This window comes from Geotrypetes seraphini, chromosome 3, assembly GCF_902459505.1.
Source record: "Geotrypetes seraphini chromosome 3, aGeoSer1.1, whole genome shotgun sequence".
Taxonomy (NCBI): domain Eukaryota; kingdom Metazoa; phylum Chordata; class Amphibia; order Gymnophiona; family Dermophiidae; genus Geotrypetes; species Geotrypetes seraphini.
This window is the reverse complement of record NC_047086.1, coordinates 354,201,189-354,227,064: the sequence shown is the minus strand read 5'-3', so window position 1 is coordinate 354,227,064 and position 25,876 is coordinate 354,201,189. Positions and strand designations below refer to the sequence as shown.

General features: G+C 39.1%; 1 protein-coding gene across 3 annotated transcripts in view; it reads left to right on the top strand.

The window, feature by feature from the left end:
• ESRRG (estrogen related receptor gamma) overlaps positions 1-25,876 on the top strand; it is a 1,015,505-nt gene that overhangs the window by 123,913 nt on the left and 865,716 nt on the right. The gene's annotated exons all lie outside the window — the stretch shown is intronic.

The following is a 25,876-nucleotide window of genomic DNA, read 5'->3' as shown; positions in this document are numbered from 1 at the left end:
AATCACAATTAGCATGTATTTATATTGAAGCTATACAAAGATGTCCACAGAAGATTTAGAAGTGATTAGTTTTTTGAGATTTGCGATTATATTGTAAGTCACTTTCATGAATAAGCCCCCGAAAATAAGCCCTAGTTGTAAGCAGCCACGCAGTTGAACCGCTGAAACCCTGTTGACCCTCCATCCTTCCCTTCCAACCAATCCCCGCCTACTGTGACCATAAATACTTTGCTGCAGAGGCGCATTGGGCTAGCAGCACTCACAGGCTGCTTTGCGGCCTTCTCGCTGGGGCTGTCTGTGTACTGATGACATCATCAGTACACAGATGGCCCCAGCGAGAAGGCCGCAAAGCAGCCTGTGAGTTTTGCCGGCCCGATGTTCCTCTGCAGCAGGGTATTTATGGTCGCAGTCAGCGGGGATCGGTTGGGAGGGAAGGATGGAGGGTCAACAGGGTTTCGGCGGTTCAGCTGCGTGGCATGGCTGGGGGAAGCACAGATGCTTACCACTAGGGGCTTATTATTGGGGTAGGTCTTATTTTCGGGGAAACATGGTACCTAGCAAGATCCCAATTAGTAAAACAGATTTTATGCTGCTTATCCTAGGAATAAGCAGTAGATTTCCCCAAGTCATCTCAATAATGGCCTATGGACTTTTCTTTTAGGAAATTATCCAAACTTTTTAAAAACCCTTTTAAGCTAACTGATTTCACCACATTCTCCAGTAATGAATTCCAGAGTTTAATTACACTTTGTGTGAAGAAATATTTTCTCCGGTTTGATTTAAATCTACTACTTAGTAGCTTCATTGCATGCCCCCTCGTCCTAGTATTTTTGGAAAGAGTAAACAAGTGATTCATATATACCCTTTCCATGCCACTCATTATTTTATAGACCTCTATCATATCACTCTGAGCCATCTCTTCTCCAAACTTTAGCCTTTCTTCAAAGAGAAGTTGTCCAATCCCTTATATCATTGTCATCGCCCTTCTCTTTATCTGTTTTAATTCCGCTATATCTTGTTTGAGGTACGGCGACCAAAATTACACACAGTTTTCAAGCTGCAGATGTACCATAGAGCAATACAAGGGCATTATATTATTTTTATCTTTGTTTTCCATTCCTTTCCTGAAAATTCCTAACATTCTATTTGCTTTCTTAGCCGCTGTCGCACACTGCGTCAAGGATTTCAACATATCCTCCACAATGACACCTAGATACTTTTCCTGAGCAGTGACTCCTAACATGGAACTCTGCATCATGTAGCTATAGTTTGGGTTCCTCTTTCCTACATGCATCACATTAAATGCCATCTGCCATTTTGATACCCAGTTTCCTACTCACAAGGTCCTCTTACAATTTTTCACAATCCTCTTGCAATTTAACAACTTTGAACAACTTTGTGTCATCAGCAAATTTAATTAGCTCACTGGATTACTGAAAAAGTTATTTAAAATTATGAATTATGAAGTTTTTGGTGAAAGGAGTGGACTGATGAAGATTGGGGTGAATCCGTATTCTCACTGATTTTACTTGGAGAATCTCACCTCTGAAGTCCTGAAGATTCAATTGTTGAATATTGTGGAGATGTTTGCTTGTATTTTTTCTGAGAGATGAATGGTCATAGAGTTCCTATGAACGTTGGAGCAGCGCAAAGCATTCAGTGCACCGGCCGTCGCTAAAAACCTCATCCACGTTTTTGTAAAAGGAGGGGAGGAGGTGTTAGTTGTGAAAGAAAACCATTTAGTTAGACCATATTTTGATTTTGCATTATTAGGCCAAATATTAGTTCTTTCTCAGTTGGACTACTGTAATTACCTATACTGTATATGGGCCTAAATCCAACTTTAACAAATTACAGTTAATTGAAAACACTGTTGTGAGGTTATTCCTTAGGTTAAAAAAATGACAGCATTTCAATTTTTTCTCTAACTCCATTGGTTACCAATGAAAGTCTGTCTAATTTTTAAAATTGCTTTTATAGTTCATCATATACTATATACTATAAGCTTAAACAGCAAATTTTTTGATCCAATTTTTATACTTCTTATTCTTTTCTTCTTCTAGGATACAGGGACACTTTTTTATTAGGGGGTTTCCTTCGGCTAAGAGCATACGATATAGAGGTCAATGTAATTCAATGTTTAACTTTACCGCAATTTCTTTTTGGAGTGTTAGGATGGAAGCGGGTTATTTGGGTTTTTGCAGGAAACTGAAAACTTTTTCATTGGCTAAATTTAATTTTTGTTATAATTTGGTTGTTTCTATTAAGGCTATTGTAATTTTCCATATTTGCATAATGGGATCTGTTATTGTAAATTGCATTAAACCTCAGCTGGTACTAGTGTGATATTTAACTTGTGTATTAGATTACATTAACTCCAAATCCTAATGCCCTTTAGTTAACATGCCCCTATACTCTCCATTGACTTTGTTACATTACATTACATGCTTATATTCCGCCTGTACCTTGCAGTTCTAAGCGGATTACATCAGAAAGATAGCTGGACATTTCCAGGAAGAGAAATACAATTTAAAGAAGTTGGTCCTAGTACAACAAAAAAGATAGCTGGACTTTTCCAGTAAAGGAATACAATTGAAGGCGTAAGGTCTAAAGCAATTTTGATGAGATGATTCTAAGAGGGGGTGAGAGGGGAAACGGGAGGGATTAGGACGTTTGGGTGAATTTCTTGAATAGTAGGGTCTTGATTTCTTTGCGGAAAGCCTTGAGGTCAGTTGAAGCTGTCAGTAGGTTGGTGATAGTGGGATCCAGTTTAGCTGCATGTGTTGCTAGTAAGTTGTCATACATCTTTTTGCGTTTAGTTCCTTTAAAAGGGGGGTAGGAGAAAGGGGATTGGGTTCTCCTCTGTCTGATTGAGAGGTTCCTGTTTAGACGGTTGTTTAGGTGGGTGGGTGCCGTTCGGTTTAATGTTTTGAATAACATGCAGTATAGTTTGAATTGGATGCGGCTTGTATTGGAAGCCAGTGTGAGTCTAGGAAGGCGTTGGTGATGTGGTCAAATTTTCCAAGGGAATAGATCATTCTGAGGGCAGTATTCTGCACTGTCTGTAATTGTTTTATTAGGTAGGTGGGACAGGAAAGGTAGAGGATATTGCAATAATCCAATAGATTTAGGACTAGGTATTGGACTATGAGTCTGAATTGTTCTTTTTCAAAGAATTTTCTGATTTGTTCTATTTGTAGCTTCTTTAATTATGGTACTTTATTTGCAAGCTTTAATCCATGCCTTTTTTTTGTTTTCCCTGCTAGACTATTGCAACACTGTTTATGCTGGGATTTCCCTTTCATTATTAAAAAGCTTGCAGACACTTCAAAATACCGTTGCACAATTTTTGCATTGGGCCTCTGAGTTTAATTCTCCTACCCCATTATTATTCCATCTGTACCAGTTGCTGATATCTTTCAGAATTAAGTAGCTGCGTGAATTGAGTTTAAGGTACTTTGTTTGTTTTATAAGTTGTAACATACAAAGAAGCTGGTAATGATGAGTAATCTTTTCAATTTATATCAGCCAACATGAACTCTGCGCTCTGAGGAGAAGCTCTGTTGGAAGTTTCATCATTGAAACAGGTGAAACTGTCCTGATTCCGTCGCTTGATGATAGCAGTATAAGGCATTCTATTGTAGAACGCATTGCCTTTTTGATATAAAGAGTGCTTCATCTTTGTTGAATTTTAGGAAGTTAGTTAAAACAGCGTTGTTTGAGAGATATTTTTCATGTAAGTAGGCTGGTTGAGGGTGAGTTATTCTATAGATGCCAGTCTTTAGGTCTCTTGTATTGAGGCTGGTTTTTAGACCTTTTGACATTTTATTGTATTTGGTCTTCTGAGATGTTTATTGTCCAGTGTTGATTATTTGTTTAAATTAGGGGTGTTTACTGTAACTCGCTCAGAATTGTAGATGTAGCAAGTAAGAAATTTTTTTTAATAAATGAAAATATTAAATGTTAATTCTAGCATTTAGGATTTTATATCAAGAGATTTTTGCACAAACCTAATTTTGCCTTATGTTTCAACATGGATCTTAAGATCAATTAGAGTACCGACCAGTTGTTCCTCCATCTTCAAGGGTGTAATTTGAATCTAAAAGACACATTACTTTTTTCTTTCTTACCCCATTGTTTGGGGGGGGGGGTAGTGGATTGAGGGGTTAGATTGATCGTCTGCATACCTTGCCTTTTACTTATTCATTGTCTTCGATACCTATTTTAACTCTTATTGCTTTATTTTGTGTGATTGTGGTTCCTGTTCTACATTTTTAGGTCTTTTCCAAATTTCTTACTTGATCTTGTGAACTGCTTTGATACATCACGTTTAAATAAAAATGCAAATTTTAGATACACAAGATTGTGCAACTGATTTTGGACTTTGTCAGAAGACCTGAATAAATGTGGTGAAAATTCCATTGGATTTTAACTTATTGAGCTTCACACAGCACCTGTGAAATTTTCATCTGAAGGATGGACTCTCATGGGCCCAAGAAGCTTCACAGATGCCAGTGTTACATAGTATATGAAACCTTTTCCTTTACTTTTCAACTGTGGTCTATGTCTATGTCGGGTCCCTTGATTGGTAAAAAGATTTTCATATTACTGCATCTTAATTTTGGTACAATAAATTTTGCCTGCATCTTGTACATTGTCTGCAGTTTTTTTTTGTTTTCCTGGCTTGGTGATTTTACTGCAGATTTGGTTGGATTTCCTTTTGTTGCTCTATGTCTAAGTACATACAGAAAGGTCCTTTTGTCTGCACTGTCGAATAATGCATATTAAATTCTCAAACAATAGGAACCTGCCGTAGAAATATGCACTGGTTTTGGTATCACTGATTTGACCGGACTGTCATCAGAATAGTAATATCTAAGCAGAGAGCTACAATAAATGAATCATGCTCAGTTAGATTGAAATCCAGTGGCTCTGCAAAGTGCCTTATCTGCTCTTTGTATGGGGCATAAGTGTTAAGTCATTTTTAAACCATGAGTAATGTGATTTCTTGCATCTTTCATTTAATATGCAATTCAGTAAACAGCGCTGCAGATTAGTGTATTTGTAATTTAAATGAAGACAGTATATCAAGCCAAGGCACAAAGGGAAAAGAGAAGTTAAAAGATTGATCAATTCCTTTTTGTGTGGTATCCCCAATAAAAATAAGTGCCTGGCTTTTAGGCATGAATAAATAAATAAATATACATACAGCTTTTAAAACTAAAGGCAGTCTTGGTGGCTGAAACTGTTTTCTTCCAGTGCACTAATAAATTCTAGCTAATTCATTTTTTATTCTCTCCTGGGGTCTGCTAGCAGATTTTGTCTCAACAAAGGAAGCATCATGTTACTACTTTTAAATCATTAATGGATCTCAGTCCAGGCCAGCTTGAACAAAATTCTGAAAATAGGTGCTGATTGAGTAAATGCCCTGCCTCTCTTTGGGCCGATTTCATCCACCCCTCCTTTTTCTTTATTTTTGCACTCCTTGGTGAACAGCATTTACAGATGATGTCATGGAAAGTGTGAACATTTAGAAGCTCTGATTTCTTCCTCTATCTAACTCACTTTCTTTCTTTCTTTTTTTTTTTAAGAAAAGGAAGTTTTTAATTATGGTCTGCCTATTGTAAATAGCTGCTTCTAACAAATCATCATTCTGTGCAATTGCATGGATAGAATGGGTAGGTTCAGCAGAGAATTTGTCCTAGGACCTGTGGAGGGGCTGAATTACTGCCTGCTTGTGACTTGGTCCAGATCATAATAGTTGGACCATGAAGGTTGATGGATGTCTTAAAACCATTCTCATTAATACTGTCTTTCAGAAGTGGCCATTGGTTTGTCAAAACAGGTTTGCAAATCAAATTCTTTGTGCAGCATGCCTTAAGTATTGGTGGGAATATTTGTTGAAACTATAACGCTGAAAAAAAGTTAGTGAACCCCAAATTTAATAATGAGATTTACAAGTTCTTGTCATGACACCTTTGGTTAATTAAAGCAAGATTTGTCTGATGTTATTTTGATACTAATACTTTTCATAGTATCCTACAGATCAATCCAGAGACTTGTGGGTTATGCCCATCCACCAGCAGGTGAAGACAGAGAGAATTTCAGAGCTCTGCATACACCCTCTTGTGCAGCAGCCTCCTCTCCAGTATTCTCTCTATCTAGCAGGTGGATGGTCACAACCTGTACAGCTCAGATTTGTCTGTAGCTCCTGGCCTGTTCCCCAGACATAGTTGAGCCTCTGGACTTGGAGCTCCTTCGTGGCCTTGGGTATAAACCTGAAGAGATAATATTGCCAAAATGGAGAATTGCAAAGAATTGCAAACAAAACATGAAGCAAAAGAATATATCAGAAAGAAACACATGGATGAATTACAACAATCAATAATGACATTTCAGTAATCATTGAGGCAATTGAAAATAAAGAAATTTAGACGGGATGAAAAAGACTATCAAAATGACCAGGTTTATATGCAGAGTAAGCAAATAAAAAAGCAGACACAAAACAAATAGAATTTGAAGACACTTTGGCAGAATCTGATTGGAATAGTGATGAAAGTACCAGTACAAATCAGAAACAGTTATGCTGTCAATGAAGCAGCAGTGGCGAAAAGGGCGAACAGAATGCTAGGAATGATTAAGAAGGGGATCACAAACAGATCTGAGAAGGTTATCATGCCGCTGTACCGGGCTATGGTGCGCCCCCACCTAGAATACTGCGTCCAACACTAGTTGCCGTACATGAAAAGGACATAGTACTACTCAAAAGAGTCCAGAGAAGAGCAATAAAAATGGTTAAGGGACTGGAGGAGTTGCCATACAATGAGAGGCTAGAAAAACTGGGCCTCTTCTCCCTTGAAAAGAGGAGACTGAGAGGGGACATGATCGAAACATTCAAGATATTGAAGGGAATTGACTTGGGGCTCCTTTTACTAAGCTGTGCTAGTGGTTTTAGCACGCGATGCATTGCCCCGTGCGCTAGACGCGAACGCCAGCATTGAGATGGCGTTAGTTCTTGGTACATAGCGCGGGGCTAGCGCGCACAGCAATGTAGTGCACACTAAAACGCTAGCGCACCTTAGTAAAAGGAGCCCTTAGTAGAGAAAGAGAGATTGTTCACCCTCTCCAAGGTGAAGAGAACGAGAGGGCACTTGCTAAAGTTAAAAGGGGATAGATTTCATGCAAACATAAGGAAGTTCTTCTTCACCCAGAGAGTGGTAGAAATCTGGAATGCTCTTCCAGAGGCTGTTATAGGGGAAAGCACCCTCCAGGGATTTAAGAAATGGTTAGATAAGTTCCTGCTGAACCAGAACGTATACAGGTGAGGCTATACTCAAATAGGACACTGGTCTTTGACTTAAGGGCTGCCGCGTGAGCGGATTGCTTGGCACAATGGACCACTGGTCTAACCCAGCAGCGGCAATTCTTATGTTCTTATATTCAATCAACAAGGCACCGACAGAGAAAGATTTAGAGGGGGTTGCAAGGCCAAACACAGGACACAGGAGAAATGAAAACCAGGAACAATCAACAGTGATTAATATTTCACAAATACAACTTAACAACAAGATCAGGTTTTATAACTGGGATTGAGCTTTGTACCATCGATTGTTGGAGACAACTTTAAACTATGAGTGGCTTTCTTTAGATTTATTAGGAAGTTACAATTGAAAGTTTATTTTGAAGAGAATCTTCTTCTCAAGCTCAATTTGTCATCCAAAATAATTCTGACTCCCACCTAGCCCAATAAGTCCCCATATAGTGACATATAGAGATTTGGTTATAAGGGATTTAGAAAATCTTGAAAAATCTTCAGTTTATCGGCACAAGTTTCTAATATTTCCAAATTAGAACAGAAGGCTTTAAATGGATTGATCAAAGCTGATCAATTAGTTATTTTGAAGGTAGACATGGAAAAATGCTTGAGCATCTGAATAAATTAATGTAAACCATCCTGAACTCCTCTGGGAGAACAGTATAGAAAATTGAATGAATGAATAAATAATGCTAGAGATCAATATAATAATACTAGATGTCAATATAATCTAGAGGCTTATCATCAGTTATCAGAAGAAACCGAATACTTGAAGCTACAGGAAAATCCAACAAAATGGCTACTGGGAGAAATGAAAAACTTGATTAATCCAGCGGTAAAATTGGGCATTATAACTACCAAAGAAGCAAGATTTTTGATTGAGGAACACCCGAGGACTCCAAAGATCTACTTTGTTACCAAAGTATCCAAAAATATGACAGCACCACTGGGCCGCCCTATTGTTTCTACAAGAGGTTCCGTTTTGGAACCTCTGTCAATATTTATTGATAGTTGTTTTTTTTTTTTTACAAATAGAGGTGTCCAAAATTTCCTCCTATTTGAAAGACTCTTCTCATTTATTGAGTTTTATAAGAATTGGGAGAGATTAGAGAGCCGATCTGTTTGGCCATGGTGGAAGTAGTTTCACTTTATACTAAGATCCCACAAGATGGAGTCTGGAAATCATTGCCCACACTTTAGCTAAAAGGGAATCTCCAGGTAGACACTCTACGGAATTCTTACAAACATTAGCTAGTTTAGTTATAAGAGAGAGCTATTTTTGGTTCTCAGGGACTTTTCATAAACAACTCCATGGGAAGGCTATGGGTGCCCCATCAGTAGTAACCTTGTATTTGGAACATTTTGAAACTACTTTTGTATATCTATCACAATATTTTACATTGATAGTACTTTATAAGAGGTTTTTAGATGATTTATTAATCATTTGGAAAGAGACAGAACAACAATTGTTTGAATTTGGTAAATGGTTGAACACGGGAAATGAACAACTTCAGTTCACAATGACACATGATTTCCATAAAATAGATTTTTTGAATGTAACAATAATCAAACAAGAATTTCGGTTGATTACCACTTTGTATAGAAAGCTTGAAGAAACACCATTGTTAACATTTCACAGTTTTTGTCCCTTCAAGCTTAAATTTAACTTAACAGTTAGTCAATTTTTGAGATTGAAATGTGTTTGTGCCAGCTTGCAATTATTTAAAGAAGAATCTAAGATTCTGCAGGATAGGTTCTTACAAAGGGGTTATCCGAAAATATCAATTAGGAGAGCTTATTTAAGGGCCAAGTTTGCCCAAAGGGATTTGTTAGAACATAAGAACATAAGAAGCGCCATCTCCGGATCAGACCTTCGGTCCATCTAGTCCGGCGATCCGCACACGCAGAGGCCCTGCCAGGTGTACACCTGGCGTAATTTTTAGTCAAAAAAATAACCAACAAATATTCAAAGTAAAGCTGCTAATAGTGGAAGGTAACAGGCTGAAAGGCAAGTATCTAACATGGAGAAAAAGACCTCAGTGTTTCAAGGAAACAACCAAGAAACTATATGATCAGTTATAAACTGTCATACAAAACACATCCCAGGTCAAAAAACTCCATGGAAAAGATTTATAAAGTTACAGTTTAAAATACACAAGTTAAACTGCAAATGACAGCAAAAAACTGTAAAAAACTTGCACTTATCTTCCATTCATCTCCCACAGGCAGTGGAATTAGATATCCGTTGCTCCAGTATGGAACCAAACACACTTTTCGAATAATGAACTCAGTATTCCCGACAGGCCCTGTTTCGCCAAGTGGCTGCGTCAGGGGAATATCTTTAGAAAAAGAGCAACTGCTTCAAAAAATCTTCCGCGGGAAGCAGTTGCTCTTTTTCTAAAGATATTCCCCTGACGCAGCCACTTGGCAAAACAGGGCCAACTATTCTCTGAGTGAAGCAGAACTTCCTGATATTAGTCCTGAACTTGTCCCCCCTTAGCTTCATTCCATGTCCTCTTGTCCGTGTCAAATTGGACAATGTAAATAGTTTTTTCTGCTCTATTTTGTCGATTCCTTTCAGTATTTTGAAGGTCTCGATCATATCCCCTCGCAGTCTCCTTTTCTCAAGTGAGAATAATCCCAGTCTCTTAAGTCGATCCTCGTATTCCAGTTTCTCCATACCTTTTACTAGTTTTGTTGCTCGTCTCTGCACCCTCTCCAGCAGTTTTATATCCTTCTTTAGGTTGGGAGACCAATGTTGGATGCAGTATTCCAAGTGGGGTCTGACCGTTGCTCTATAAAGCGGCATTATGACCCTCTCTGATCTACTCGTGATTCCCTTCTTTATCATGCCTAACACTCTATTTACTTTATTTGCTGCCGCCAGGATCAAATACGTAGGAAATAAAATAGAATGTTTTGTGTCCTCCATTTCCCCAGCACATCAAAAACATTGCAGCAAATTATTATCACGCATTGGCACATATTACGTTTAGCATCAAAGACTTTTAGAGAACCCCCCAATAATAACATTTAAGAGGGGTAAAAATATAGGAGAAATGCTTGCCAAATCTAGGTGTAATCTTAATAGAAGAAAGGAATTAAGCCATACATGTTCGATGTAGGAATTGACAATGGTGTGAATATACAATTGAAGGCACGGAATGGGTTATACCACAGAGAGACATACAAATTAGAGCATGAACAGACACTACATGCAAAGATAGAAATGTAGCATATATAATAATATGTCCATGCGGTTTATTTTATATTGGGCGTAGTAGTAGACTGATTCTTATTCAGCTAAATGAACACAAGTGAAGAATCACTACACAAACTCAGCAGGCGCCTATGGTACAGCAATGGCTAGAGCAACAACATCAACTAATTGATATTAGGTGGCGAGTTATTGATCAGGTTACTGTAGGGTGGGAGGGAGGCAAATATGAACGAATATTAAATTAAAAGGAGCAACACTTGATATCATCTAAATACAGTAGACCTAAAAGGCTTGAATTTGGAAATTGAGTGGACAACTCTCTTGTAAGGAGCTGCTTTCAAGGTTGTCTCAGTTTCTGAAAAGAATATTCCTTTAAGGAGTCTGCAGTGTCAATGTGCTGTTGTCAATAAAGTTCTATATAAGCTGATCTAAAGACACCGTGGCCATCTTTAGTAGAAAGAAGCTATTGGGAATGTACTGGACCTACGTAATTAGGTAACAAAAAGAAAACATAAATGAAGTTTGATGAGGATGGTTTATTTTTGTACCTATTGGGACATTAAACATCATTATTTTTTGTTATAGGGAACATCCTTGAGGCAGCCGTTATAGGCAAAACATGTCGGAAGAACCAGTCCCCAGCCAACATCAATCCTAGTAGCACTAAGATAAATCATGTATAATTTCATAAAGATAAAGAGAGGAATTAAAATAATTTAATATATATTTAAAATTGAAAGATTTATGTTCAAAGAAGTTTTACATAAAACTAACTAAGCTAGATGATGAGTACAATGCATCAATTTTTAATGTTAATTGATGTTGAAGCTAGTGCAAAAATCCTACTGGTACAATAATAACCAAGAGGAAGGCACATTCTTAAGACAGCTCAATAGGCTTAATATATTCCTTCATGATTAGAGAGTACACAGTTGACATATAAGTGTGTTCATTCTGCTGCCCCTCAATATCTCTCTTCACTTCTCTCTCCTTATATACCTCCCAGAGAACTCTGTTCCTCAGTAAAGTCACTCTTAGCATTACCCACTTCCAGCATTACCCACCTTTCTTCTAGCTGCCCCCTGCGCCTGGAATAAATTACCTGAGTTTGTCCATCAAGCCCCTTCCCTTCCCTTGTTTAAAAGCAGACTGAATAACCACCTTTTTGCTATAGCTTTCAATTCTTAACCCTACTCCTCTGCCCTCCAACCTAGCCCACTGATTAACCGTTCCCCTTAACAGTATCCATGATATCCTGTTTGTTTGTCTTGCCTGTTTAGATTGCAAGCTCTTTTGAGAAGGGACTGTTTCTTATTCTTTGTGACTCTGCAGTTCTGTGTGCATCTGATAGCGCTATAGAAATAATTAATAGTAATAGTAGTAGTATATATTTTTCAATGGCTTCTTTTGGGCCATCTGTTCTGTCAGCAGTGCTGGCTGAGTCCTGCCCTCATTGAATAGAACTGCTTTGCTACATCCCATTCATCTGGATTTGTCTGCTGGTGATGACATGGAAGGTAAAATTATGTCTTACCTGATCATTTTCTTTCCCTTAGTCACAGCAGATGAATCCAGAGCCTGTTCTCTGTATTGGGGCACTTCCGTTTTTTGTGTGATATTGCTTTCTCTGGATGTGTTTTGCGATCTGTTCATTCTTCCATTGAATATAGTTTGGTTTTTCAGTGCTGTTGCTGAGGAGGAAGATCTGGCACTGCTGTTTCTTCCTGATCCTTCTGCTTTGATTTGGATAATACTGGGCAGCCAGAGAATGTACCATCCTATATCACAGAAGACAGCTCAGTATTCTCTATCTGCGCCTACTGGTGGATGGACACAACCCATTCATCTAGATTCGTCTACGGTGACTAAGGGAAAGAAAATTATCAGATAAGACACAATTTTCCCTATATTTCTAAAATGTCTAACATAAACCTGTATGTTCTGGCACACATGCTTGTGTTGCTATTTCATAACATAGCAATGCATGTAACGACACATACATGTTTATGTGCCCATTTTGATCACGTTAATATTTTGGATGTTTATGAAATGGATGCTCCTACCACACTTAAACAGCATATAAGCATCAATTTCTCAATGCATTTTAGAACAACAAGCTATACATTGGCACACACTGTTCTAAAATACTAGCAGAACTTGAGGCATCTTGACCTGGACATCTCATGAATACATGAGTTGTCCAGGTTTACATGAATAATGTATAATTAATTCTCAGAACATTTATGGGACAGACCAAAATGTTTTGGTCAAAACTCTTTTGGACAGTTATATAGAACAGAATGCCTAAACAAAGTCTTACAGATGTGGAGTAGAGAATGACACGGGGACAAATTTTTCCCTGTCCCTGCAGGAACTCAATTTCCCATCCCATCCCCGTGAGTTTTGTCGCTGTCCTTGTCCCTGCCCCATTCCTTTAAACTCTGTCTTAAGTTTCAAGTTTTTCAAGTTTTATTAAAATTTGTTGTTTATGCAATGTCAAATATTTCAAAGCTTATTACAAGTTTAAAAAATGGGGGATATACAATAAGACAGTTTGTTACAAAATAATACATGTATATACAAATTTAGTACCGATACAGAAGGAGAGGGGGATGAACTACAATCGTTAAAGAAAATGGAGAAACATTTAAGGATAACACATCAGGGGGCAAAAAGTGAAAGTAGAGAAGGAGAAAAGAAAAGAAGAAAAAAAAAAGAAAAATATTTGAGTCCTATTAATGAGGACTGAATAGCACTGGGTATTAGGGTATAAAATATAAGATTTTAACCTTAAACTGGTTATCTTGTCTATGTCTGAAATGTGTCCTTATACAAGAAAGTTAACAAACCTTTGAATTTTTCTAATGAGGTTTCACCACGCAAATAATTTGGTAGATTATTACTTTTAAGGAGGGGATGGTCAGAAGATGCTGTTCTGTTGATCTAAGTGTCCTAAATGGGGTGAATGATATCAGAAAGCGATCTAGAAATATTGGTGCATTGGATTGTCAGATTTTAAAGGTTACTAATGCAATTTTGTAAGTAATTCTGTACGAGACTGGAAGCCAATGTGCTTTTTGCAGAAGTGGTGTCACGTGGTCATATTTTTTTGAATTGGTGATAACTTTTATTGCTGTGTTTTGTATAATTTGCAGTCTTCTCATTTCTTTCTGTGTTATGCCTTGATACTGTAATCAAGCCTAGAGATAATTAAAAAATGAATAAGGATGTTAAGGGCTTCTGGTTTTAAGACTTTTGCTAAGGATCTGATTAGTCGTAACTTAACTGCACAAGCTTCAAACATTTAAGATTTGAATGCATTTGAGGCTTTTGCAAATGAGCTTGCAGGAATGGGGCAGGAACAGGAAAAGAACTCGCGGGGACGGGATGGGAAAATGAGTTTCCATGAGGACAGGGAAAAATCTGTCCCCGTGTCATTCTCTAATATAGAGCAGTATTTTAGAAATTACACTATGTACATATCAGAACTGAGATGTCCAGGTCAAGATGCCTCAAGTTCTGCTAGTATTTTAGAACAGTGTGTGCCAATGTAAATGTATGTAAACCGCTTTGAATGTAAACTGCTGAATGTAAACTGCTTTGAATACATAGAAGCAGTATATAAGACATGCAAAATGTAAATAAAAAAATATACCACAGTCAAAAGAAAAAAAGTAGCTGATATTCATTTACCTGGACAATGTTACAGGGCTAATTCTAAACACTTTGGGCTCCATCTGTCTATTGCTGGATATACAATATAGTCTACAAAAGGAAAAAGCTGATGATTGCATTAACTATTACAGAAGCAGTTTTTTTTTGCCAAGATGTTTCCAAGAACTAGGGCTGTAGTAAGGTGTGTGTGGATGGTGCAATCCCACATGGTGCAAAGGAGGTGCCCATCTGTTGCCTTCTTTGCTTGAGTGCAACATGGTGGGCAGAGTGTAAGCATTAGGGGAGTTTGTTGCACAGCACATGTTTTTGGCTTGGGATGGTCCTACCAAGAGCAAGCTAGAAAATCATACAAGTCACAAGGAACCCCAAACTATCATCTAAAGATCTGGAGGCGTTTTTGCTGTGGCTGATTTCAAGGTTATGAACCAACCATCAGTTAAAAAAAAAAAAAAAAAAAAAAAAGCTGAAAGAAATGCATGAAGAAGATAGGTAGGAAGAAACCACTGTTCTCTAAAAATAACATTGTTGCTTGCTTCAGGTCAATGATCAACAAGCTTCTAGAATAAGGTTCTCTGGACAGATCAGCCAAAAATTGAACTTTTTGGTCATAATAACAAATGTTTTGTTTGGGAAAAGTCAAACACTGCCTTCCAGAGTAAGAAATTCATCCCAGCTTTCAAGTGTGACAGTGAAGGTATCATGGTATGGGGCTGTAATTCATCCCAGCTTTCAAGCATCTGAACACGAGCAAATTGTCAACATTAATGGATTCATGAATCACATTTTATATCAGAAAATTCAAGAGGAAAATTTGGACCATTTGTTTCTGAACTGAAAGTGGATCATGCAGCAGGGCAATAACCTTAAACATTTAAGTAACTGAACTACATATGTACTTACACAACATTCCTGAAAAAAGAGATTTTACGTATTGGATTGACTAGGTCAAAGTCCAACCTAAATCCACTTGAAATGTGTCAAGTCTTGAAGTGAGCTTTTCATGCAAGGAACCCTCAGATATCTGTTATTGAGAAAGACATGGGGGAAGCCACTGCTTGCCCTGTTTTCGGTAGCATGGAATATTACTACTCATTGGGTTTTGGCGAGGTACTAGTGACCTGGATTGGCCATCGTGAGAATGGGCTACTGGGCTTGATGGACTACTGGTCTGACCCAGTAAGGCTATTCTAAGGCTATTATGTCTATTAACCTTGGAGTTATTCTTGGATCCAAATTGTCTGTGGATGAGCAGATTCTTTTAGTAGTCAGGGAAGTTTTTTTCCAACTATGACTGGTGGTTAGACACATTTGGGCTTTTCTTTCTCTGACCTTAAGAGACTTTATCACTTTCTCACATTAACTATTGTAATATCTTGACTGTTCATGAGATATTTGGACATGCTACAACGCATCCAAAATATGACGGTCACTGATCAAAAGAATTGGGAGAGGACTACCCCAATTTTGAGTAGCCTGCATTAGTTTCCAATACAGTTTGTAGTTCAGTTCAAACTGATGTCTTTGGTATTCAGAATCATAATAGAAATTACTCCCTCATATTTTGTTATTGGCTATGTTTCCCCTAGACGACTATGCACCCAGTCTGCCATAAAGTTAACGTTACTATCTCTGAAGAATTCCACCTTAGGTTCATTCACATTTCATCCTTCAGAGTCTACCTGCTGTTGTAAAATTTGAGACCAATTACATTATATTAAAGAAAAGTTTATAACATCTGTTTAATCAACTGTTAAGCTAACTTTTGCACAGTTTGGAACTATATTTCAACTGTTTTACATTTTAAATTAATTACACGAGGCTTTGTAATAATGTATAATTTTAGTTGAATTGGGGATGGGGAAGTTATCAAGCTGTGTTATGGGTCTAATGCACAATATTTGTGTTAAGTGGCACTAATGCAAGGTAGATTACTGTAACACAGTGTTAGTGAAGTCACTGCGGGGTAGATGATAATGAGGTGCAAAGCGAGCGAATGCATACAAAACACAATACTATTGAAATTGTATAACAAGCTTGCAATTTTGAAACCAGTGCCAGCAACGGCAGGAGTGATTGGAGTTGCTTCTGCCCGAACTCTACTACACACCAGAGAATGGTCAAAGTAGGCCGAAGGATACCTACCAATGATGATGGTGGGTCCCCTGGCACCATTTTTTTGAATTTCACAGTATAAAAGCATGACCAGCTAGCAATAATTCTGATTCTCTGTTATATGCTTGAGTTCTGCAATTTAATCATAGATCTTGGAGGTACTTGCTATCCCATCCTTTCATATTCCACTTTTTTTTTCTAGCTTAAAATGCAGATTACCAAGGATTTAGACGTTCTTAAAACCCAACAATTTGTTAAAATGGGTCATGTAGAGGTTTTAGATTAAAATTTTAATATTTCAGGTGAAAATTAAGTGGGTGCTGCAAGCTGTGTTTATGTAAAAAAAAAAAAAAAGGTAACTGCAAGAAAATTTGGCTTACAGATATACAGACTAGCCACCATGTTGCACTCAATGGCATTGTACCTTTCTAGTCCTTACTTCTGCTGAGAACCAGTTACCAATATGTCTCTTGCCATGTTCCCTGCAGCCCATCTTAGCTTTAAAAAAATATATTTGACTTTAATACTTCCTCATCTCTGACTCAGTATCTCTGTGCACAGTCTCTTGACTGGCTTGGAACATGTTCCGTTTACTTAGCACAAGAGTGGCATTCAAGGTGCTGCCCTTAGCCTTTGTTTTGCTACCAGCTGGACTAGTGATGCTTCCTCTGTAATGGCTAGAGCAGTGGTTCTGAACTCGGTCCTTGGGACACACGTAACCAGTCAGATTTTCAGGATACCCACAATGAATATGCATGACATAGATTTGCATACAGTGGAAGTCATGTATGCAAATTTATCGCAAGGACTGAGTTGAGAACCCCCGGGTTAGAGCCAATTTAATGATCCAGGGCTTTTGAAGACCACGGGTAAATTGAACTTCTGTTTCAAATATATAATCTTGGACTGTGATTATTTATAACTATTAGAAGCCAGGGCTATCAGTATCCAAGCTCAGTGCCCTTTTCCTAAGCAGCGCTAAAAAGTGGCCTGCACTGTCCCCAGCATGGGTCTTTCTTGCACACTAAGGCCATGGCCAGTTTTTATATTTCTACAATAATGGTCATGTGCTAATTTTCCCATTAGCATATGGCCATTACCACAAGAGCCCCTAACCAACACCTAGAGGTCTTTTTATTAAGGTACGCTAACCGATTTAGCGCACGCCAAAGATTAGTGTGCTCTAAATGCTAAGACATCCATTATATCCCTATGGGTATCTTAGCATTTAGCGCATGCTACATCGGTTAGCACATCTTAATAAAAGGACCCCCTAGTTTGTAGGCAGTCAGGGCTGACATGCAAACCGCACGCTAATCGGCTAGCACGTGGCAATGTAGCTATGTGAACTGATTAGCGCAGAACATGCCTGCTCTCCACCCCCAGTGCTAAAAAAATAAAAACAATTTTTTAGTGTGTGGATAGAATGTGCACATTCAAATCTATCACAGTAATGCATTGTTACCTGTGGTAATCATGCGTTAGTCCTTACTGCAGCTTAGTAAAAGGACACCTTAATATGTAATCAAATCCACTCATATTTTAAGTGTATGTGTGAAAAACACGGATCGCTGATAAGAAAAAGTATGAGCAGTTAGATGCAGTTAAAAGAACACTGCCATGGCTGGTAAAATAGGAAGCAGAAAATCTCTAAATATAAAATGGTTCCATCTAATCCATTATTTGAAAACTATTAGCAAAAATGTTTTTTAAAGATACTATATTATTTTTAATAGTACTATTATAGTTAAAACAAAGCTTTTGAGTTTCTTCTACCAATCTGACATATTTTATTCCTAAGGCTTTATCACCATTGATTGATTTTGAAAGCTGCTCTTAGTCCTGCCCACCAAAATGAATATACATAACTCAGGGCACTGCTGTGCTTTTTCCTTATCAGAAAGCATTCATGCAGACACAAAGAAGGTATGATGATGGAAAAGACACCTGAGGGATAATTTGGGAAAAAATATTTTTTTTAAAAAAAAGTAGTGAGTGAGGCTATCATAAAAAGTGCATGCATTTTATTCCAAAGAAGAAATTATTCTACAAAAAGAGTTCTAGAAATAAAATAAGACTGACCCTGGAGACTAAAAACAGACAGGTTGATTTCTTTTTTTTTTTTTTAACTTGTGCTCTTTCTCTTATTTTGGACTTCCATCTCAACTGGAATTGGCCAGGAATTTTTCCCCCCTATTTCTATTCTTTGTTTCTTCTCTCTTAGCCCAGCAACAGACCTCAGCTAAGGACTATACACCAGGGCTTCCTTTAGAACCCCTCAATTGTGGATCTGAAGTCCAGCCACAAAGGATGCTGAAATTTAGGGCTCCTTTTACTAAGCTGTGATAGCGGTTTTAGCGCACGCTTAGCGTGCGCTGAATTGCCGCGTGCGCTAGATGCTAACGCCAGCATTGAGTTGGCGTTAGTTCTAGCCACGTAGCGCGGGTTTAGCATGCATGGCAATTCAGCGCACGGTAAAAACGCTATTGCAGCTTAGTAAAAGGAGCCCTTAGGCTCTAGCATGTTCAACATTAATTCCTTATTAGCAATTACATGCATGAATGGCCATTTTCATGCCAAAATTTAACTGCAGCCGCTTTTGCTGTGTCAATGGCTAGTATGAATGATCATGAATAAATGCTGCAGTTGAGCGCATCATTGACAGCAGTCTAGAACTTCAATGTGTAACTGCTGGGCACATCCTTGACCCACCCATGCCCCTCCCATGTACACATCCCCTTACAGTTACCATCTATAGATGTTGCTAAAAGGCACCAAAAATCTAAGCGCCAAGCTGGCATTCTATCATGGCACATGTGTGCACTAAATCTGTTACAGAATACAAGCACAACCAATTATGCCATGTTGCACGCATAAAATCAAGCATTCTATCCAGCATACGCAGGGTTAGACAGAACATCCCTGGTGTGCCTATTGCCCTCACACGTTAATGTCCCCTTTGAAGTTGTGTGTGAGAGAAGTTAGGCGCTGTTTACAGAATAGGGCCATAAGTATGTTATGTGTTTATCTGCTAATTAGCGCTTGTTAATGCCAATTTATTGGTACTTATAATAATAATAATTTTATTGTTATATACCGCCAAAGCCATAGTAGTTCGAGGCGGTTTACAATAAGTGGAGCTGGACAATCAGCGAAGAGGTACAAAGTAAGTTTTTAAAGTACATGAAGCGGATACAGGGAAAAGAGGGCTGGAACAGGCTGCAAACAATCAGCGAGAATCGGCGCACTGGACAGTCCTCAATACATGTAGGCCGAGAGCAGAGCGGGGAAAGAGAGAACGTGGTAAAAATCAGATGGAGTAAAGCGAAAGGGCCAAGGGAGCATTTAGGATACAAATCGGTTAAACAAGTTTGTTTTTACTAGTTTTCTAAAACTTAGGGCTCCTTTTATCAAGGCGCGCTACGGGGGTTAGCGCGTCGGACATTTCATCACGCGCTAACCCTCGCGGCAGCCTAAAATCCTAACGCCTCATCAGCGGAGGCGTTGGGGACTAGCGCAGCAGGCGGTTTAATGCGCGGTATTCCGCGTGTTAAACCGCTACCGCGCCTTTGTAAAAGGACCCCTTGGATAGGAGGAAGAGTACGTTACTAAGTTGCTCAGCCAGTTGTTCATTTGGCCTGCTTGGAAAGCAAGTGTTCTGACTAGGTTATCTCCAACGAAGTGCAAATTTCAAGCCAATGAATTAATTCTGTTATGCGCGTAACTGACCCTTGTCTATAACTGGGCACACAATTACATATCTATCTTTTAAGTGCCATTTATAGAATTTGGGGGTAAGTTTCTAGAATAGTGACAAAGTGCACCGATGCACGTAACTGTGTTTTAGTGCCCATTAGCAACAGTTAACTCCAATTGGCATTTATTGGTTGTTAGTGCCAGTTAGGGCCTAATTTGCTAATTATGCATGTAAATGGCGAGTTTTGCAGGCTAATGTAAAATATATGTAGAGGTTACAGAATGAGGGAGTAAATAGTGCTGTCACGTGATGGCCAGCAGACCATCCCTCTCAGAGGTTGTGTGTGTTACTTCAGCAGCAATCTCAGCTCTGACAAGCTCAAATAGAGAAAGACCCAACTTGGGAATCAAACCCAGTCCCTGCCACTGGGCCAATTACCAAGTTGACTTCTTGAAGAATCTAATAAACTCTACTATTACTTTAATAATTGAAAGAGAGCATCATTACCCTATTTTAGTTATTTTGTTGCATATGTGACTTCACTACGAAAGGAAATCAAATAATACTTGAAGCAATTTGTATAACAAGATGATTTTATCAGTGCTTGCCTGACAATTTCTTAATTATAGTGAGCAAGGACCTTGTCCTTTACTGCAGCTGCTCCTTGTTATTGTTTTTGGTGGATCCTTGCTGACGTGACGTAAATGAATAGTGCTGATCATTTACTGATTCATCAATGAAATGATATTAAATTATGAGAATGTCAGAGGAAAATAAAATAAACTGCTTTGATAATGTGGTTGCAGTTTGAGAGGGTAAGCTGTGCCAGACAAGATTGCTAAATATTATTAATTGACCAAAGGCCCCTTGTAACACAGAGCCACATGGCAAGTATGCTGTTCTCAGGAAGTCCTCGGCTTTAATCATGGTGTGTAGTGCTGGCCTGCCTAGCTTCTTTACTGCAACAGCAAGCAATTCAGGTAGGAAATGAAGTTAGAGGAGACCTCTCAAGGGACTGATTGCTAATACAGATGGAGAATGCTAAATATGCAGGATCCACAACTCAAAAAGATTTGTTTTGCAAACCATTCACAAAATTTGTTTGCAATGCAAATTCTTTTTCGTGCACATCCTTAGGACAGAAGAAATAATGTGCAGAATACTCAAATTTAATTCTCATATTTGGCTCAGAAGCAATGTGGGCAGAAGATCTAACTTTAATTGGATACCAAGACTAGCTGCTAATGGAGAAGATGTCAAAATGGGCTTTAATACTCAAGGGTAACATTTGTTGTCCAGACTTAAGGTGCAAGTGCACCGAGGTCTAGAGGAACTTGCAGACTATGACTTCTGCTTGGGTGGTTTGAAAAAGAGGGGAAAAGGGGAGTTTAACGCATATGGTTTTGATTAAAAATTCATTGAACCATAACGCAAAAGAGGCTGATTCCATCTGAGTTGGAAGCATAATGGAGCAGGCAGGAAACTACCAGGCCCAAACAAAAATGTAAACCACATAAAAGGAGTGCATAAATGTATATAGGGAGGAAATATTAAACAAAAACAAAACCTCCACTATAAATACTAGAAAAGTTTTTGAAAAACTGAACATCTCCTTTAAAGATATAGAGGGGCATTTTCAATATTACATCTAAATCTAAGTTTAGACGTTTTGGTAAAAAACGTTCATATATCCAGTAGAGAAAATGTCCATTTTCAAACCAGAAAATTGCCTACCTTTTTTGTGTGAAAATGGCCATTTATTAGATGTATTTATCCTCAGTGTTTCTATCTAGTAAGTTGAACGATTAAAAAAAAATCCATATTAAAAGTGCACAAAAAACCCAGCCTCCTTTTCCACCACCCCAGGATCCACCATCTCTCCTTTTCTCTTCCCAACTACCCTCCTATCCAGTATTTCTATCCCCCCTCCCTCCACACCACCCCTTGGGTCCATCTATACCTTTTCCCTCCTTTCTTCCATCCCATTGTCCACCATCTCTCTCCCTCCTCTGTTTTCAGACCCATTATGTTTTCATAAGAACTGCCTCTGCTGGGTCAGACCAGTGGTCCATCATGTCCAGCAGTCCACTCACCCAGCGGACTCAAAGACCAGTGCCCTATTTGAGTCTAGCCTTACTTGTATATGTTCTGTTCCAGTAGAAACCTATCCAACCTTGTCTTGAATCCCTGAAGGGTGCTTTCCCCTATAATAACCTCCAGAAGAGCGTTCCAGATTTCTACCATTCTCTGGGTGAAGAAGAACTTCCTAAAGTTTGTATGGAATCTTTTCCCTTCTAACTTTAGCGAGTGCCCTCTCATTCTTTTCATCTTGGAGAGGGTGAACAGTCTCTCTTTCTCTACTAACTCAATTCCCTTCAATATCTTGAATGTTTCGATCATGTTCCCTCTCAGTTTTCTCTTCTCAAGGGAGAAGAGGCCCAGTTTCTCTAGCCTCACGTTGAACAGCAACTTCCCCAGTCCCTTAACCATTTTTGTTGCTCTTCTACGGACCCTTTCGAGTAGTACTATGTCCTTGGACGCAGTATTCCTGGTGGGGCCGTACCATGGCCTGGTATAACAGCATGATAACCTTTTCAGATCTGTTTGTGATCCCCTTCTTAATCATTCCTAGAATTCTATTTGCCCTTTTTTCTGCCACCGCACTTTGTGCGGACGGTTTCATTGACTTGTCTACAAATACTCCCAAGTCTTTTTCCTGGGGGTTCTCTCCGAGTATTGCTCCGGACATCCTGCATTCGTGCATATGATTTTTGTTACTGACATGCATCACCATGCACTTATCCACGTTGAACCTCATTTGCCATTTTGTGGCCCATTCCACAAGTGTATTTATTTCTCTTTATAGGTCTTTGTAATCCTTCTATGTCCTCACTACTCTAAAAAACTTTGTATCGTCCACAAATTTAATCACCTCACTCATCGTGCCAATTTCTATGTCGTTTATAAATATGTTGAAGAGCACAGGTCCGAGCACCGAACTCTGCGGCACTTCACTTGTGACGCTTTTCCAATCCGAGTATTGTCCATTCACCCCCACTCTCTGTTTCCTATCCACCAACCAGTTTTTAATCCATATTAGTATATCACCCTCAATTCCATGGCTCGCAATTTTTCGAAGTAGGTGTTCATGTGGAACCTTGTTGAATGCCTTCTGAAAATCTAGATATACGATGTTGACCGGGTCACCCTTGCCTATCTGCCCATTTACTCCTTCAAAGAAGTGCAGTAAGTTTGTCAAGCAAGATCTTCCTTTGCTGAAGCCATGCTGGCTGGTCCTCATCAGTTTGTGTCCGTCAAGGTGATCGATGATGCGGTCCTTTATCAGCGCCTCTACCATCTTTCCAGTACCAAAGTCAGACTTACCAGTCTGTAGTTTCCCGAATCTCCCTTCAAACCTTTCTTGAAGATTGGTGTAACATTCGCCACTTTCCAGTCTTCTAGAATCTTTCCTGATTTGATCGACAGATTGTCTAATAGTTGGAGCAGTTCAGCTATAACCCCTTTCAGTTCCTTGATTACCCTTGGGTGGATGCCATCTGGTCCCGGGGATTTATCGTTTTTAAGCCTATCAATCTGTCTGCATACCTCTTCTAGACTGACCGTCGTCCCTGTCAGTTTCCTGTCTTCATTTCCTGTGTATAGCCTGTTGGCTTCCGGTATATTGGATATATCCTCCGGTAAATACAGACGCAAAAAATGTGTTCAGTTTGTCAGCGATGACTTTGTCCTCCTTTAGTACTTCCTTTATTCCCTGGTCATCTAACGGCACCACCGCATCCTTCGCCCCTTCACCTCCCCCCATTCTCAGTCTGGCATTTGCCCCTCTCTTTGGAGCCCCTTCCTCTCTCCGTGTACTTCTACTAGCTACTTCAGGGGGCCCCACAAAGGCTGGCATGTTTTTCTCTTCTCTCCACTGTCATCCTGCCTGGCCCACCAGACTGGCATGTTTTTCTCTTCTTTCCACTGTCGTATGGCTTCCCCCTGGCCTCCTGGTCTCACTTTAAAAATGAAATTATGGCCTGCAGAGGATCGCTGATGCTGTAGCGATTTTAGTATGCTGCCGTCGGCCTCAGCTGCAGGTTTCCTCTGCTATGGTCCCACCCTTCCTCTGATGCAACATGCTGTTTTGGTCTGAGATGGACCACGGGAGAAGGAATGTGCAGCAGAGGCCGACAGCAGCCTATTAGAATCACTACAGCACCGGCGATCCTCTGTAAGCCGTAATTAGTTTTTAAAGTGAGACCGGGAGGCCAGGGGGAAGCTTGATGACAGTGGAGAGAAAGGAAAAACATACCAGACTTTGAGGAGCCCACTAAAGCCATAGGACTGAGGGTAAATATTGGGGGTGCTCGGGCACCCACAGCGCTAGCGCCTATGCGACACTTTCTGACCAACACCTCCCTCCTCACCACCACTCTGAGCTCTGACATTGGGCCTCCTAAAGCAGGAACTGGAGCAGCAGTGGCAGTGGACAGCCAGCAAGAGGCAGCGCTTAGGACAAGCTTTTTGCTGCCAGAGTGCTGCCACTTCTGCTTTAGGAGGCCCAAAGGTATGTGGGGAGAAGGTTTGGTCACTGAATTGGTGAGGCCTATTTTTTAAAGAAAATGAATCGATTCACTGAAGTGAAACGGTGAATCAAATTGAATCGGACAGCAGTACTCCAGAGACCTGCTTGCTGCTCTGATAGGACTGGCCATAACATCTGAAGGTGGGCATGTACTGTTTCATTCACATCATCTGGTCAGTTTGTCTACCTGTTTGGCACTTATAAATTCATTACTGAAAGAGATCTAGTCTCAAACATCAGTTTTGCCCTGGATGTTTTCTGCAATGTTACTTTATTGTAGAAAAATGTCCAAATTATGTCTGCCCCGATCCCACCCAAAACACGTCTAGAACACACCCTCTTGAAATTTAGACACACTGCACCATAGAAAACCATCTAAAAAATGGGTTCTGAAAATGTCAATTTGGATGCTTTAGCAAACAAAACGTCCAAATGCCACTTTACCATTTTTGAATGTTTTTCTTTCTTGAAAATGAGCCCATAATTGTGCTCATTAAAGTAGAAATAGCTATAGATACTGCAAAGTGTCAGAATCACACCTCTTTAATACAAATCCATTCATTTGCCAATGATCTTCAACTCTACCTCCCTCTGGTCAAAGTAAGTGTTTTTTAGATTTTAAAAAATCAAAAGAAACAATTAAAAAAAACAAACAAACTTCAAACTCTACTAAGAACATAAGAATAGCCTTACTGGGTCAGACCAATGGTCCATCAAGCCTGTTCTCATGGTAGCCAATCCAGGTCCCTAGTACCTGGCCAAAACACAAGGTGTAGCAACATTCCATGTTACCAATCCAGGGCAATCAAGGGCTTCCCCCATGTCTTTCTCAATAACAGACTATTATTATTTCTTGAGTGCTACCAGATGTACCCAGTGCTGTACAGTCACAAAGGAGACAGTTCCTGCTTGAATGAGCTTACAATCTAAATAATAATAATAATAATAATTTATTTTCTTGTACACTGCCCCACCAACAGTTCTAGGCGGTTCACAACAGAAAAATTGAAATAAGTCAGCAGAAAAATACAATTTCAATACAAACTTCTACATACAATCATTAATATATGTCAATTGATATAGTAGACAGAAATCAAAAGGAAATATAAAACCCCCATCTAAAATATTACTCAGATCTACATTCTTGTTCATCGAATAGGTGTTTTTAATGATTTCCTAAATGTTATATATGAATGTGCTTGAACAATCAACGGACCCATCCAGGAGTTCATCTTCCCTGCCTGATATTCCAATGTCCTGTCCAAAAAA